Source organism: Setaria italica, chromosome VI (genome assembly GCF_000263155.2).
Source record: "Setaria italica strain Yugu1 chromosome VI, Setaria_italica_v2.0, whole genome shotgun sequence".
In the NCBI taxonomy this organism is placed as follows: Eukaryota; Viridiplantae; Streptophyta; class Magnoliopsida; order Poales; family Poaceae; genus Setaria; species Setaria italica.
The window spans coordinates 25,945,207-25,961,757 of NC_028455.1; positions in this window are offsets into that span (position 1 = coordinate 25,945,207).

Sequence of the window (16,551 nt, forward strand, 5' to 3'; positions counted from 1 at the left end):
GGAAAAGCGCCTTCAGTATAGGGTTCAAACCCTCCTTTAGTACCGGTTGTGCAACAGGTATTGTTAAGTCGGTACTAAAGGGGTGTCCTTTAGTACCCCTTTAGTACCGGTTGGAGAGACCAACCGGAATTAAATTGGCCGCCACATCGCGTGTGGCCGAGACCAATTTAGTACCTGTTGGTTTCCCCAACTGGTACTAAATTCTTTTCTCTTTTCTGTTTCTTTTCTTATTTTCTTTTCTGATTCCAGCGATTTATTACTGACTTCTCGAAAATAACTAAGCCAATGACTGAATTGCTAAAGAAATGAGTTAAGTTGTGTGGAGCGACAAATGTGAAGAAGCTTTCCACATACTGAGAAGATTGTTGACCTCCGCACCAGTTCTAGCTCAGCCAGACACCACTAAGCCGTTTGATGTTTATTGCGATGACTCTGGCACTGGACTTGGATGTGTTCTTATGCAAGACAACCGAGTCATTACATATGCCTTGCAAGCGTTACGGCTACATGAGCTGAATTATCCTACTCATGATCTTAAATTAGTAGCGGTTGTTCATGCTCTGAAATATTTATACGGATCACAAGAGTCTCAAGTACATCTTCACTCAAGATGATCTTAACATGCGTCAAAGAAGATGGTTGAAATTGATCAAGGATTATGATTTAGAAGTGCATTATCACCCCGGCAAAGCTAATGTAGTTGTGGATGCTCTCAGCCGCAAGGCCCATTGCAGCTGCTTGTCGTCAACCAACTTTACCGAGACATTATGTCATGAGATGGCTAAGCTCAATTTGGAAATTATCTCTCATGGCACCTTAAGTCATATTTCCATTGAGCCTACCTTGGATGACCAAATTGTCCTAGCACAATTAGAAGATAAAGAAATAAAACTCATCAAGGAGAAACTTGCGCAGAAAGATGAGGGATATAAGCACTTCCGACAGGATTGGAAGGGAGTTGTACCTTATGAAGATCGGCTAGTCGTTCCAAACAACCCCGATCTTAAGAAACAGATTATGGATGAAGCACACCTCTTCAAGTTCTCAATTCACCCTGGTAGTACCAATATGTACCATGATCTCGGGCAAAATTTCTGGTGGTGTGGGATGAAACCAGATATTGCACATTATGTCTCGGAATGCGATACCTGTCAACGAGTTAAAGCAAGCCACTTGAAGGTAACTAGCACTCTGCATCCGCTGCCTATTCCCTCATGGAAGTGGGAGGATATAAGCATGGACTTCATAGTTGGATTACCTAATACCTCTCCCAAGCATGATTCCATATGGGTTATAGTGGACAGACTTACTAAAATAGCGCATTTCCTTCCTGTGCACACCACTCACACTATACAGAAATATGCAGAGCAGTATCTTGACCGGATTGTTTCCCTACATGGTGTGCCAAAAAATGATCATCTCGGATCGAGGTAGTCAGTTTGTAGCACGCTTTTGGGAGCAATTGCAGTCTTCGCTTTGCACTAAGCTGATTCATAGCTCCACATATCACCCCCAGACAGATGGACAAACTGAAAGAGTCAACCAGATATTAGAAGATGCGCTACGTGCTTGTGTCATTCACTACGACAAGAGCTGGGATAAATGTTTGCCCTTAGCAGAGTTTTCATACAACAATAGCTAGCAAGCTAGCATGAAGATAGCACCTTTCGAAGCCTTGTATGGATGTAGATGTCGAACCCCGTTAAGTTGGTCACAACCAGGAGAAAGAACGGTTTACGGACCCGACTTGGTAATGGAGACAGAAGAAAAAGTGAGAGTTATTCGAGAAAACCTTAAGGCCGCCTAGTCCTGACAAAAGAGCTATTCCGATAAGAGGAGGAGGCCTATCCAATTTGAAGTTGGGGATTATGTATACCTCCGAGTATCACCGACTAAGGGCATACAACGCTTCGGAGTAAAAGGAAAGTTGGCTCCACGCTATATTGGTCATATGAGATTGTGAAAATTTGTGGACCTGTAGCGTACTAGGTTAAACTCCCAGAGAAGCTTGCCGCGATACATGATGTTTTCCATGTCTCGCAACTCAAAAAGTGTGTTCAAGTTCCAACAGAAATTCTTGCACCTAAGGAATTGGAGATCGAACTCGAATTATCTTACAAGGAGTATCCTGTTAAAATCCTCGACCGAAAGGAAAGACATACTCAAAGATAAATGGTGAAAATGTTCAAAATTCAGTGGAGTAATTATACGAAAGATGAAGCGACGTGGGAAACAGAGGAATACCTCAACACTAATTTCCGCAGTTTTCTTTTCGATCAGGGAGGTACGTTGCACAAGCCACACTAGTTCCTTTCTTCATTCGAATCTTGGGACGAGATTCCTTTTAAGGGGGATAGGCTGTAACAACTCTATCTTAATTAGGTGTAGTTAAACTTAAGAAAGTCATTAGTAACTAAGTAGAGGTAGTGAAAGGTCCAATTTGCCCCTAAAAAGCTCCTTTGGAGTTAAATAGGAAACTTGAGTTTTTGTGTACAAACTTGAAATTTTGCCCAAGTAGGAGTTGTAAAACTTTTAATTTCAAAAAACTTTTATTAATAACACTTTTACTAATTTGGAGTGGGAGAAGGTCAAAAACAAGAATCAAATCAGGAGTACATCGAAATCCTGCAAATGACCCAAGTCCTGGAATTCATGTTTTTCCTGAACTTTGTAACCCATTATCTTACAATTCTCTATCTAAACTCGAGTCAGACCCCTACTAGAAGTTGTAGTGCCGCGAGTGTGTTACAACTTTGTTATATAGATCCAAGTCTAATTCACAACCAAACTTGTTCAAAATCTTGGTCAAAGTTGCTGAAAACAGTCAAACCAGCACAAATGCTTTTCTGCGCTAAGTCTGGAAGAACACCTAGAGTGCGCATCTTGGCAAGCCCGTTCCTCCTAAAAATTTAATTGAACCTGAGAAAACTTCTTACTAGGAGTTGGAGTCCTAAGATCGAAGAACAATTCCTTCAATTACATCAGGGCATGATTGAAAATGGAAGCCACTCAAAAACTTAGACAAAGTTGGCCAAAATGCTAAAACGAAGTAAAACTAAGATCTGTCTAAGTCCCAGGAGGCCGGCATTCTACCAGTTTTTGGAGCTTCGTATCTTCAAATTCGCTTCGATTTTGAGTAAAGACCTTTCATAGGTTTTGAACTTGGGCAATAGTACTACAAGTTTGATAAAGGGAAAATTTGAAGTGCAGCTCAAAATTGCGAAGTTAAACATGCCCAAACCCGGCCCTGTTAACCGGCCATTCACCTGCCTCGCGACGCCCTCGGCCAGAACGCGCCACGACGTGCGTTCCTGCACGCTGCCCGCCGCGTGGCCGCCGTCCACCGGTGAGCTCGCCGCTGCCCAACCGGCGGCCGCGACACAACAACTCGCGCGTCCGGCTGCCCAGTAGGTGAGCGCGCTTATCCCGCTCCCTGACGTTGCGCATCCCTTCGCCCCGTCCCGAGCTAGCTCTGCCCCTCTGCTTGCACAATGCGGTCACCTCGGACTGGCCAAGCTCCGCCCGCCTACCGCCGCCCAGACAGCAATAGCACGACGCCCCGCCTCCGCCAACCGTCGCCCACGGCAAAACCGCTTCCCCGCGCTCCGAAACCGCCGTGCCTAACCACCGCGAGATCGCGTCCCGCGACCTCTGCCTCTCTAGCCAATGGCACCGCCACCAATGGAGCTCCAGCCCGCAGCCCACAGCACCCCTCCGATCTTATCTGCCCACGCCCGAAGCCCTGCCTCGACCCGCCGCTCCCCCTAGCCCTATAAAAGGACTTATGGTGCCGCCTACACCGTCCTCCGCCACCTCCAGCGCTGCCGCTCCCCTGTTTCCTTGCGCCACTGCTCGGGTCTCCTGTGGAGTCCCCACCTCCACGCCGCCCCGCACCTCGCCGACACCGCCGCTTGTTCCGCCGCCCCACCGCGCACGTCCCCGAGCTGCCCGTTGCCCTCCAGGAGCACTACCGGTGCCGAAACACCTCGAGGACCGCCGATGCGACCCGCTCCTCGTCCCCATGGTATCCCGCCTTCACCGAGCCCTCTCCGACACCCTAACCGCCGCAAATCGACTCTAGGTGAGCATGCGCTTCTCCCCGGTAGCTTCTTGCCTTAGCCCGAACCTCGCATCGCCGGAATCGGGCGAAGATCACCGCCGCCTGCCACCAGGGGCCTCCCTGTGTCTTTAATCTTTTTCCAGGGACCTAAGCGCTAAAACTAGGGACCTTCGCGTGATTAAACCGTAGACCTGAGGGTTAGATCGCAAGTTTGCCTCGGTTTAATGTTTTAAATCGGCATAAATTAGATTAAACTTTGTAAATGCACCATAAATCATAGAAAAATTAGAAAAATGCCAAATAAATTTTGTTGGACTCAGTGAATTGTCTAGTTTCATATAAAAATAATCTTGCCCATGTTACTATTGGAAGTAATACCCTATAGTTATATTTCTTACTTAGGCCTTTTAAATCATAGTAAATCATAGAAAAATGCTAAAAAGGTAAATCCAACTCTGTAGTGTATGTTTATAAGTTTGGAAAATAGTTAAGACCCTGGAGTAGAACTTTAACTTAGTGTTTTAGCTTTATATTCGAAATCTAGGGTTAAATATTTCTTTTTACATAAGTTTCAATCCAGAGCTGAGAAAAATATGAAACCACTTGGAGTAGCTTAGTTTTGAAGTGTAGTTCACATGGAAAATATGAAACCTTGACTGAAGCTTGATGAAACCCACCTCCCTTTTTAGAGCAAGATAAATAGGAGTAAAATATGGGAAATAGTTATCCTTCACTAAAAATCATGAAAAATTCACCAAAGTCTCTGTAACACGCTTTCAACCCACTGTTAAAGTTTCACTCTTAGAATCACTGTAGGTTTTGAGATAAAATTGGTTAAGTGCATGCTACCCTTGGTAATAAAATAATTTTAATTCTTTTTGTGCTAATCCAATGGATCACAAATTTTTACAGTAACTCATTGATGACATGAGTGAGGTACTGCTAATTTCTCAGTGTCATACGTTACTGTTTGCTTGTGGAAACAAATTTTGGATGAGGAATCAGTTTAAATGAATAAAGAAATGTAAATCCTAGTAAAATTAATTGGTAATTTTTGGAAGAGGTACAAAAAAGACATTCAGAATTAAATGAATTTCCAAATGAACCCCGAACAATCCTAAAAGCGACTCCACCTTCCTTGTGAAACTCTAAGTTGTAAGAATCTTAAATATGTACACAATCACCATCGAAGTCAACCCCGAGTTTTAAACCACAAGACACCTTATGAAGATAATGAAAATTACAACCTTGTTTAGGTGAGTGTGGTCGAAATGCACTTTCATTCCAGCAATAAGTCATGTCTTGCATCCTTCATACAAAAGCATGGAAAATTTGAACTCTCTGCATGTGTATGTCGTGTAGAAGCTAATATCGCCAACGAAACCTACAGGCTCCACCCTACGCTGGAAGAGGAACCCGCCGCAAAGCTACATCACACGGAAGTTGAGCCCGAGCTAGATCAAGACCCCGAAGACCCGCTAACTTTTGCTGAACCTGAAGGCAAGCCCCGGTGCATGCTTCCCTGTTTTAAATTTATGCAATATGTTGATGCTTATGGTTGTGCATTTACGTTTGTAGGAGTTGATTGAAACTATAGATGCAAGAACTTAGTACCTTTGATCTGAAGACTAGTTGCTAAGGTCGAGTAGTTGCTGTGCTAAATAGGACTCGGTAAATGTCGAGTGATTGCCTGTTACTCGCGAATTATAGGAGTTGTTGTTTACTCATACTACAACTATAAGGATGACGGACGGGACCGGGAATGGTTCCAATGTGGTGGTTTGCCCCATCTATCTAGTAATGAACTTGCTAAGGTCGAAACGTGTTGGCGTTCGTGATCAAGTGTTTGAAAGTACTAATCTCATACCTAGTATGGGATAGGGAAGCCTATTACCTGATTGAACTGGGGCGTGGCTTATACTCCTGCTGTCCTTGGAACGAGGTTCCCATGGTGCATCATGTGGGTGCAAGTGCGGTAACAGTACGGCAAGAGGCCGGGACTGTGGAGCATTGCATGCCAAGGGAAGTTTGTCCCTGACACGTGCCTGGGGGATCGATGGGGACAGCTGACAAGTGAAGCGACCCTTCGTGGTACGCGGATGTCGTGGGATTAGGTTCGCCATGCATGGTTAATAAATTCGAATCGATTCATCTGCCTCTCACAATTTGGGACGGCTTGATCGCTATTCCGCATTGAGTAAAGATGGAATATGATGATGACTTTAATCTTGATGCTTGTTCTTTAATTGTTTGGAAACTATGCTTGTTTAGTATAATTTGCTAATCTAGACCGGTTAATGAACTTAGAACTTGAGCTTAAATATTGAAAGTAAGGACCAACTTTAGGTGTTTTGGCAAAAACAAACCCACAGCCAAAAAGCCTTGCATATCTAGGAGTCGGTGAATAGTTATCACCTGTCGGGTCAGTCTGGCTGAGTATTAGTTGCGCAACCTTGCTTGTGGCATAACTTTTCAGGTAATGTTGATAGTTTGGCTGCTGGCACCACTTGGCCTACCCAGCTCTCTCCGGGTTGGACAGTCAAGTGGGATCCCTCCTCGGACGGCGAGGGCAGGGGTCATTGATATCATGGTCAGCTTGGCCATGGTATTATGTATCGACGTTTAGCTTCCGCATGTTTTACTTCTTCATGGTTTACAACCGTGCAAACTCTGTTTGAATTTCAAAAACTCTGATGTAATAAGTTGTTGAACTATGTTAATATGATGGGAATATTATAATCTCTGTACCATTCACCTTCATGTGAGCAATGCTTCTCGATCCTGAGTAAGTGGTTTATCGGATGAAATCCGATGGACGACCAAGTTGACTTGCTTAAAGTGCATGATCGCGTGTCAGGCGACGTAAGTGCAATTTAGTCAGGTTAATTTGGGGTGGTTCCGCCACAGGTTATTATATTAGATCAATGGATTTGCATAATTAGAACTAATTTATTGTTAGAAATTTGTATACGTACTCTGAATTTGTGGTCAGTTATACGCTTGGGATGTAGAAAGCCATGGATGAACTCACATACGTAGTATCCATATAAATTATTCCCCAGATTCTGTCTCAAACACTATATATATATGGCAAAAGAAGTTATGAAGTATTTGTTGTGTTCAAGGAATACGAGATGTGCAAATTCAATACATACCGGGAATTTAGAGTGGATATGAAGTTGCTCCTTGAATTCACTTGAGTGATGTTGATGGAAGCGAGCCCATGCTCTGTTAAGCATGTCTATGAGGTCAGTGTATTGATTTCTTGGTCTCCTCAGGGAGTCCAGAGTATAAACCATGCTTCGATCAACGATGATAACACGGAATATCTAATGGAAGCTGTACATATATGCATAGTGAAAAGCTATGTAGTCTTATTTTTAATTGCTAGTTCGAAAATAAAATAGATGGGAAACATGCTAACTTGAAGTTGTACGACAGAAATATATACTTCTTGTAATGTTGCTTATCCAAGAAATTATATATATTCTTCAAGGTCCGATTTGGTTTATCTCTTACATTTGCCCCGTTTATAACATCCGAGTCCATGAAGCAGACATCATACAATCCTATCCTCCGGGAAGCTTGAATCTCCATCGTGCATGATACAAAATAGAATCGGAGATAAGACATCGCATAATGACTAGAGCGGGAATTTTGAAGTTAGAGGAAATTAGACACTTACAGAACCCAGGAACTCATGAGTGATTTGTCAAGTGCGTCTTGATTGTAAAGGAAATAAAGTTCCTTGAGCGTTACATTTATAATGGCATCACCACGGAAATAATGTTGATCTCCAATCCGAACTTCTAGCATGAGTAAACTGGTGACTGAAGCCTCAATGTAGCACTGGTGCAATTTGTATATCTTCGTTGGAAGATGGTCCACCAACTACGACCACACAAGCTCTTTCCCTAACTCAAATTTCCATTTACCAGCCCCAGGATGCTTTGGGATGTGATCCTTCCCTCGAAGTTGAGCAGCGGTGAGATTTGTATCTTTGGCGAATAGAAGCAGATTCTTATCAAACTCCAAAAGCACCTGGAGCGGGGCAATCGATTGGTTGGATTGGGTTCTAAGCTATGGAATACTCGACCCACTTTTCTTCTTTTTCTGAAAAGTCTTTGTTATAGTGCGGTTGTAGTCAGATAGCGGTTGTTTGTCTGGCTTTTTCTTTTTCTCCAAATCCATGCATCTAATGAAAGCTCGAAATCTAACCTTATCAGGTGGTGGATCTTTCTTCACGGGAGGCTTTGGTGTGAAGTGAACTTTAAGCTGAGTATCCACTACTGCATCGTGTTCCGCATCAGTCATATCATAAGGTTTCTTGGACTCTAGTTGCTTCTCCTTCGGCTTCTTCTGCTTCTTCTTTGTAGGCACAGTAGGCGGAACTGAAGGCGTCTTTCACCGTATAGCCTTGCTTATAATAGGGAAGGTGGACTCATGCTAGGATCCCTATTAGCTGGTGGAGAGCATGGACTCATGCTATGATCCCTATCAACTAGTGGACTCATGGTAGGAGATCCCTATCAACTAGTGGACTCATGGTAGGATCCCTATCAACTAGTGGACTCATGGTAGGATCCCTGTCAGCTAGTGGAGAGGGTGCCCTAGCAGATGGCGTAGGTGATCTTGCCCTTGAGCCCTGAGGAGATGATCCCAAGGTCAGGGGATTCGGTTGCAGAATCCTTATGTAGCGCTTGGGCCATAGAATCCAACCATGGATGGCTTGTCCTAGATTCTTTTCGCCGTCACCTCCAGGTACCTCCAGTTCGAGGTCATCCCAACCGTCGACCACTCAGTCTACCCCAACTTTGATGTAACCGCGAGCTAGAATCTCCACGCCATTAATTGTTTGGCCTTGTGTCGGTTGTTCAGCCACACCATAAGCAACCACGATGAGCTTGTTTTTCATGGGAGTAACAAGCTCACAAGGGGTTCTCCCAGTGATGTCATCCATGGGGTGACATCGGTTGTCCTCCACCATGTCAGAAGATCCTCCAGCTGGGGCTTCCGTGGAAGCGATGCTGCTTCGATGCTGAAAGGAGCTTACATCGACATTAGCCCCTGATGATGCAGCTGCTTGTTCACTGGCTTGTTTGCTACGAGCTAGAGCCACACGCCGGTCAATTGCTTCCTCTATTCTTGCCTCTGTCAAAGTTACGTGTTCTTGCAACTCTCGCAGCTGTCGTGCGTGTTCGGCCTTACTTCTTTGGCAACTTCTGTAGGAATCAATGTTCTTACAAAAGGCAAACTTCCATGGAATTACTCCTTTGCCTCGGCTATGTCCAGGGTGTTCTGGATTACCTAGTGCCATAGTCAGCTCGTCCTTCTCTCGATTAGGCATGAAAAATCCTTCGGTCGTAGCCTTTAGTAACTCAACAAGCTTCGTAGCCGCTTCTCTTAATTCTTAGGCGAACACAAATGATCCATCTTCAGGATTGAGGGTGCCGCCATGAGTATAATACCAATGCTTTAGTCGCTCCGGCCATTCGAGAGTCGTCGGTACTATTCCCTTAGCAATTTTATCATCTTTCATCCTCTGCCATTTGAATGTATTTCTTCTGATGAGCATTGTCGGTGTTGGTTTTAGTTGCCTTAGCGATCTTTTGCAACTGCTTGAACTGCACAAATGAATCCTAGTGATCTCTTGACTTCGAGTGCTTCGTGAAATCTGGTGTAAGGCCCTTCTTTATGTAGTCTTTGTTCAGGTTCTTCTTGTACGTCTGAAAAGCAATTCCACCCTTCCAAAAACCCCAATCTTTCATGTTTTCTTCGTCTACACCTTCGAACGTGAAGTTTTCTTTTATCTGCTGCCATATCATTTCCTTCTCTTGCTCGGGGACCGTGCTTATGGGGACCATGCTTGCGGGGACCACACTCTCATCGATTTTAGGACTTTTCCAATTCTGAAAGCTTATTGGGATGTTATCCCTAACAAGAAACCCAATTTGATTCACCAATTTGGTCTTAGCATTGTCTGGAGCAGTTGGTTCACCCTTTTCATTAAGTTACGTGATGATGATATGGCCCTCTAACTTCTTCTTCGAGCCTCGTTTCCATTTAGGTTTGCTCAATCCAGATGGCTAAAAAATGAAAGAACTATTAATTCCCAGTAATCTTGATAAGTAGATAATTCAAATCATGTTTACGCATAATAATTTCTATACCTTGCCTTGTTGCCAATCATTGCCTCCCTCGGCAATTGGTTGCTCCTCATTGCCATCACCAGACATGTTGAGGTAGATGTCAATCTGGCTGTGATCAACCTCTTCGTTTGGCGGATCGTTCGTGCCACCTTAAGCAATAAAGTCCATTAGGTATTTCTCATCCAATAGGGCCTGCTCGTCCTCTGATCGTGCCATTGTAACTAATATAATATAAAAAGAATTATTTTAAGAATGACTATAACTTATACAATTTTCAAACAATAAATGAGTAAAAAAAGAATGAAACACTTATACAATTTGTTACAATAAATGACTACAACAATATTTATTATGAATTGCTAGTAAATGACAAAAAATATTAAACACTTATACAATTTGTTACAATAAATGACTACAACAATTATTGTTTACTGTGAATTGCTAGTAAATGACAACAAAAAACATTAAACACTTATACAATTTGTTACAATAAATGACTACAACAATATTTACTGTGAATTGCTAGTAAATGACCACAAGAAAAGGGTTAAACACTTATAAAATTTGTTACAATAAATGACTACAACAATTATTGTTTACTGTGAATTGCTAGTAAATCATAGAAAAAGAATGATTAAATAAAACTGATACAATTTGTAACAATAATTGAGTACGGAATGAATGACTAATATTTATACATTTTGTAACAAAAATTGACTACAAAAATATTTATAGTAAATTGCACATTCCTATAATTTATTGAACTATTTGATGAATTTTGCAACAGTAAATGACAACATCATAAATTTCTTGGTAATTTATAAAAGTATCAAAGTAATTTTAACTTATTTCTAGATATTTCTAACAATTAATAGGATCTTCTAACATCGCATGTTGTACAATTTAAAATTAATAGGATTTTGCAATAATTTTTCTATATTTTCTAGCTAATTGAACAATTTTTCTACAATTTCTAGCTAATTTCATATACTGTAGAAATAAAAAAAATATGACGTCAACCAGCTGCGGGCTTACGTTAGCAGAGAAGATGATCGAGCCTGCGGAGGGATACTTGCGCTTCGTGGAGGCCGGGTCGGGGAGGGGGGCGCCGTTGTCGGGGCGGTGAAGTGGGGGAGGCGCCGGCAGCTGGGTCGGGGGCGGCACCGATGTCGGGGAGGCCGGCGGTGCGTCGTCGAGCAGGAGGCTGTCGACGCTAGAGTGGGGGAGGCGCCAGCAGAATGGGCCGTGGGAGAGGCGCGCGCAGTGGCGTCGGGCGACGGTTTGGGAGGCCGGCGACGCGTCGTCGGGAGCAGGCTGGCGACGGCGAAGTCGGGGAGAGAAGGGCCGGCGGCGGCGGAGTGGGCCGGGGGAGAGGCGTGCGCGATCTCCATCGGGGAGGAGGTTGGCGATGCGTCGTCTGGAAGGATGTCGGGGCGGCAGCGTGGAGGATCTGGAGGGCCGGCTGAGGCGCCATTGTTGACCAAGATGAAAAATTCGCTAAGTATTGAGGGATGAGGGGAGGAAGATAATGTGGTTAAATACCCCCCTTAGTACTGGTGCTAGCCAGCACCCGGTACTAAAGGTCTTTTAGTACCCGGTGCTGGCTAGTACCGGTACTAAAGGTCGATCCTTTAGTACCTGGTCCAGCTACCACCCGGTACTTAAGGGGGCAGAGCGCGCCAAAACGAAACTGCTCCCTTTAGTACCAGGTGTTGTTATCACCTAATACTAAAGGACTTTGTAGCCACTGTTTTGGTTTCCCACCAAAACATCTTTTTATTTTCTTTCTTTACAATTGCTATTATATTAATTTATTGCGTAGTAAATTAAATAACATTCATAAAAATTGCAAAAACAATTTGTTATCTTGACGTTGATTAAATATACACTATAAAATATTAGATGCAGTTAAATATCAAACATATTAAAATTATTAATTTTCACTTTAAATTCGAAAAAATAGATATTTTGACCATGCTAAAATTTAGAAAAATAGTGCCTATAGTGTGATTAGCATGATTAAGTCATGCACTTGTTTAATTGTACGTAAATTTATTGTTTAATATTTAATGGTGCTGAAAAAATTGAAATATTTAATATTTTAACCAATGCAAAAATTAGTTCTTGTTTAATAGGGTGAGATTTTTTGCAAATAGTATTGTTAATAAACCCATAGAATACATTACAAATCATTACAATGCGTTATTATGTTAATTTGTCACTTGATTACAAAACACAGCATAATGGTTCTACTACATTACACATCATCATCTAATGGAATGTTAATAACCTTCCTCTTGACGAACATCCCTTGGTTGTGATCGCGGCGTAAGTGTGGAGTGTCCTCTTTGGCTAATAGGATGCTTGGGTCAACCTTGATTGAAAATGGAGGAAGATCATCGAACTGATCATAATCTTCTGAAATGTTAGTTTTGTCCTCAACTCCAACGATTTTTCTTTTCCCTAGGAGAACTATGTGGTGCTTATGCTTGTCATTGGCTAGGACGAATGGTTTGTCTTTGTATCCAATCTTGTTGAGGTCCACTATTGTCATCCTATAGTTGTCTGTCATTACGCCTCCTACAGTAAGTTTCACCTATTGGCACCAAAACAGAGGGATTTTCAATGGTCCATAGTCGAGTTCCAATATCTCCTCAATGACACCATAGTATCTATATTTTTTCCATTGTTGTCTATTGCATCCATACGGACATAACTATTTTGGTTTGTGCTCTTTTGGTCTAGGGCTGCCGTGTAAGATGTGTACCCATTTATCTTGTATCCTTGGAATGTCGATATTGAGATAGATGGACCCCTAGCCAACCATGCTAGTCGCTCTTCAATTGTGTCATCACCCATCAGTCGTCACCGCAACCAAGAGGCGAAAGTATCAATGTGATGATGTGTAATCTAGACTTCAGTCTTCCCCTGATTTGAGGACCGTACAATGGTCTTGTGCTCCTTCAAGTGTGGAGCCACCAGGGATGATTGTTGCAGAACCGTGAAGTGTGCTTTATGAAATGTACTCTTATTGATGTCTATCCGAGCTTTCCTCCCTAGTGTGTCCTTTCCCTTGAGTCTTCCCTCATGGTGTGATACAGGGACTCCAATTGAACTCAGGTCATCAATAAAGTCAACACAAAACTCAATGACCTTTGCGATACTTCTTTTTGGACGGGCACGATTACGAACATACTTCTTCAGAACTGTCAACCTCTTGAAAGGGAACATATTGTGTAGAAATACAGGATCGAGAATAAAAATATCTTCAACAAGGTGGACTAGAAGCTGGGTCATGATATTAAAGAAGGAAGGTGGAAATACCATCTCAAAGTTGACAAGGCATTGCACCACGTCATTCTACAGGTTTAGTAGATTGTTTGGATGAATTGACAAATCATGTTGAGGAATGCACATAGCTTCATGATTGCCATTCTCACATTCTCTGGTAAAATACTCCTCGATGCAATAGGCAGCAATTGTGTCATCAAGACGTGGCAGTCATGGGCCTTTAGATTTATGAATTTCTTCTCATTAATATTTATTATTCCATGTATATTCGAGGAGTTGCCTGATGGGACCTTGATACTATTCAAGCACTCAAACATGCTTTCCTTCTCTTCCTTGCTGAGAGTGTAACTGGCAGGATGCAAGTAATGTCCATCCTCTCTTTTCCGGATGTAGACCATATCGTTGTTTCATACGTTTTAGGTCCTAACGTGCATCAATTGTATCCTTTGCCTTTTCATATGTACCCAGGAAGCCAAGAATGTTCACGCAAAGATTTTTCATCAGGTGCATGACATCGATTGCATTACGAATCTCAAGGACTTCCCAATAAGGTAGCTCCTAAAATATAGACTTCTTCTTCCACATGGGTGCATGGACGTCCTCATCGTTCAAAACAGGTTGGCTACCAGAGCCCTTGCTAAAGACTACCCTCATATCCTTTATCATAGAAAATATACGTTTACTATTACGTTGAACGGGCTTAGTATATTTTTCTTCCTCCCCTTCAAAATTCTTCCCTTTCTCTCTTAACGGGTGCTTAGCAAAAAGAAATCAATGATGACCCGTATACACAACTTTCCTACAATGTTTCAAATACATGCTGCAAGTATCATCTAAACAGTTCATGCAGGCTCGATATCCCTTATTTGTCTGTCTGGACAGATTCCCAAGCATCAGCCAATCATTGATGGTTACGAACAACAATGCTCGTAGATTAAAATTCTCCTTTTTGTCCTCATCCCACGCACGTACACCTTCTTCCTTTCATAACAGTAAAGGTTTATCAACCAATGAACTTAGGTAAACATCAATATCATTGGCAGGTTATTTTAGGCCTTGGATAATTATCGGCATTATAATGAACTTCCGTTTCATGCACATTTAGAGCGGAAGGTTGAACATACATAAGGTCACAGGCCAAGTGCTATGACCACCACTGAACTCACCGAATGGATTAAATCCATCTGTACTTAAACCAAATTGTATGTTCCTTGCATCCATTTCAAACTTGGAAAATTCTCTGTCAAATGTTCTCCACTAGGACCCTCAGTGGGGTGTCTGATCATTTTATCTTGCTTACATTCTTCTTTATGCCAATGGATAAACTTTGCATGTATCTTGTTTCTGAACAAACGCTTCAAACATGGTACTATAGGGAAATACCACATTACCTTCACTGGAACTTTCTTCTTGCTGGCCTGCCTCTCAACATCACCAGGGTCATGTCTCCTAATCTTAAAACACACCGCTTCGCAAACAAGACAAGCCTCCAATTTTTCGTATTCCTCACCACAATAGAGAATACAGTCATTAGGACATGCATGTATCTTTTGTACCTCCAAACCTAGAGGGCAAACAACCTTTTTTGCTTCTTATGTTGACGGCAATTTGTTCCCCTCGGAAAGCATATTCTTTATGATTTTCATTAACTCATCAAAACACTTATCAGAAACTTCATTTTTTGTCTTCCATTGCGGCATTTCTAGTGTGGTACCCAACATTTTGTGCCCATTTTTGCAATCTAGGTACAACAATTTCTTATGATCATCTAACATACGGTCAAACTTCATTGACTCCTTCACATTCTCGCAGTCTTCCTTTGCATCTCGCAACACTTAACCAAGATCATCGGTAGGACCTTCTTCTACAACCATCTTTTCTTCAGCGTCGCCCATTGCAGCATCTGCAAAGGCACCTCCTTGTGTCCAGTTAGGAATGTAGTTATTATCTTCATCATCATCATCATCTTCCATCATAACTCCTCTTTCCTCGTGCTTTGTCCAAACGAAATAGTTAGGCATGAATCCCGAACTGTATATGTGGGCCTGATAGTCTTTCTGGATGAGTAATCCTTCTCATTTTTGCAAATTCAACATGGACAACAAATGAAACCAGATGGTGGTTTGTTGGACTCTGCTAGATCGAGAAAACCACGCAAGCCATTAATGTACTCCATGCAGCATTTGTCCACGCTGAACATCCATTGCCGATCCATACAAAGTATTACCGAACCAAACATGTTCTGATCATCCATAGAATTATACATGAAACATAACAAACATGATACAAATTTCATTAAACTCAAATGTTATTGAAAGTTTAGATAGAAATACACAAATTTAAATTTCAGACCCAAACAACATGATACACTACGACAAACTCAAATGTTGCTGAAAGTTTAGATAGAAATACACAAATTTAAATTTCAGACCCAAGCAATATGACAAACCATCCACTGAGTACTATCTAGGAGGACTTTAAACATCCTTGGGCTGCGAAGATAAAGGTTTCGCTGACCCAGCCTCATCCTATGGTTTATTTGTGTCTCCTACGACGGTAGTACTCGGTGGACCTGAAACCCTCGGGACTGGCGGTGGAGCATAACAACCATCAAAATGAGGTTCCTGACCCACCGCAAGAGCATCTTCAGGATATCTTTCCAAATAACAAAGCATTGCTCATGTAGGTGGAAGAAGACGCCTGATTTATAGAAAGGAAGTTAGTACCGGTTGGAGGCTCCAACCGGCACTAACGGGCAGGGGCGGACCAACAGGGTATGCCGGGTGGGCCACGGCATACCCTGAGGCCTAGCACTTACCTGGTAAGTAGAGGTCAACGGGAGATGATTCTGCTGCTTTGACGCTTGATTGCAACGATTCAGCTACCTGCGAGACCAGACGGGCGACGATTCAGCTACGAGTCCACCATGGCCCACCAGCCCACGAGGCCACGACTCCTCCCGTGATCCCGTCCTCCGATGCGGCGCGCACCTATACGTGCTGATTGCCTATTAATCTGGTATACGAATACGATTCGCCCACGATTCGACGC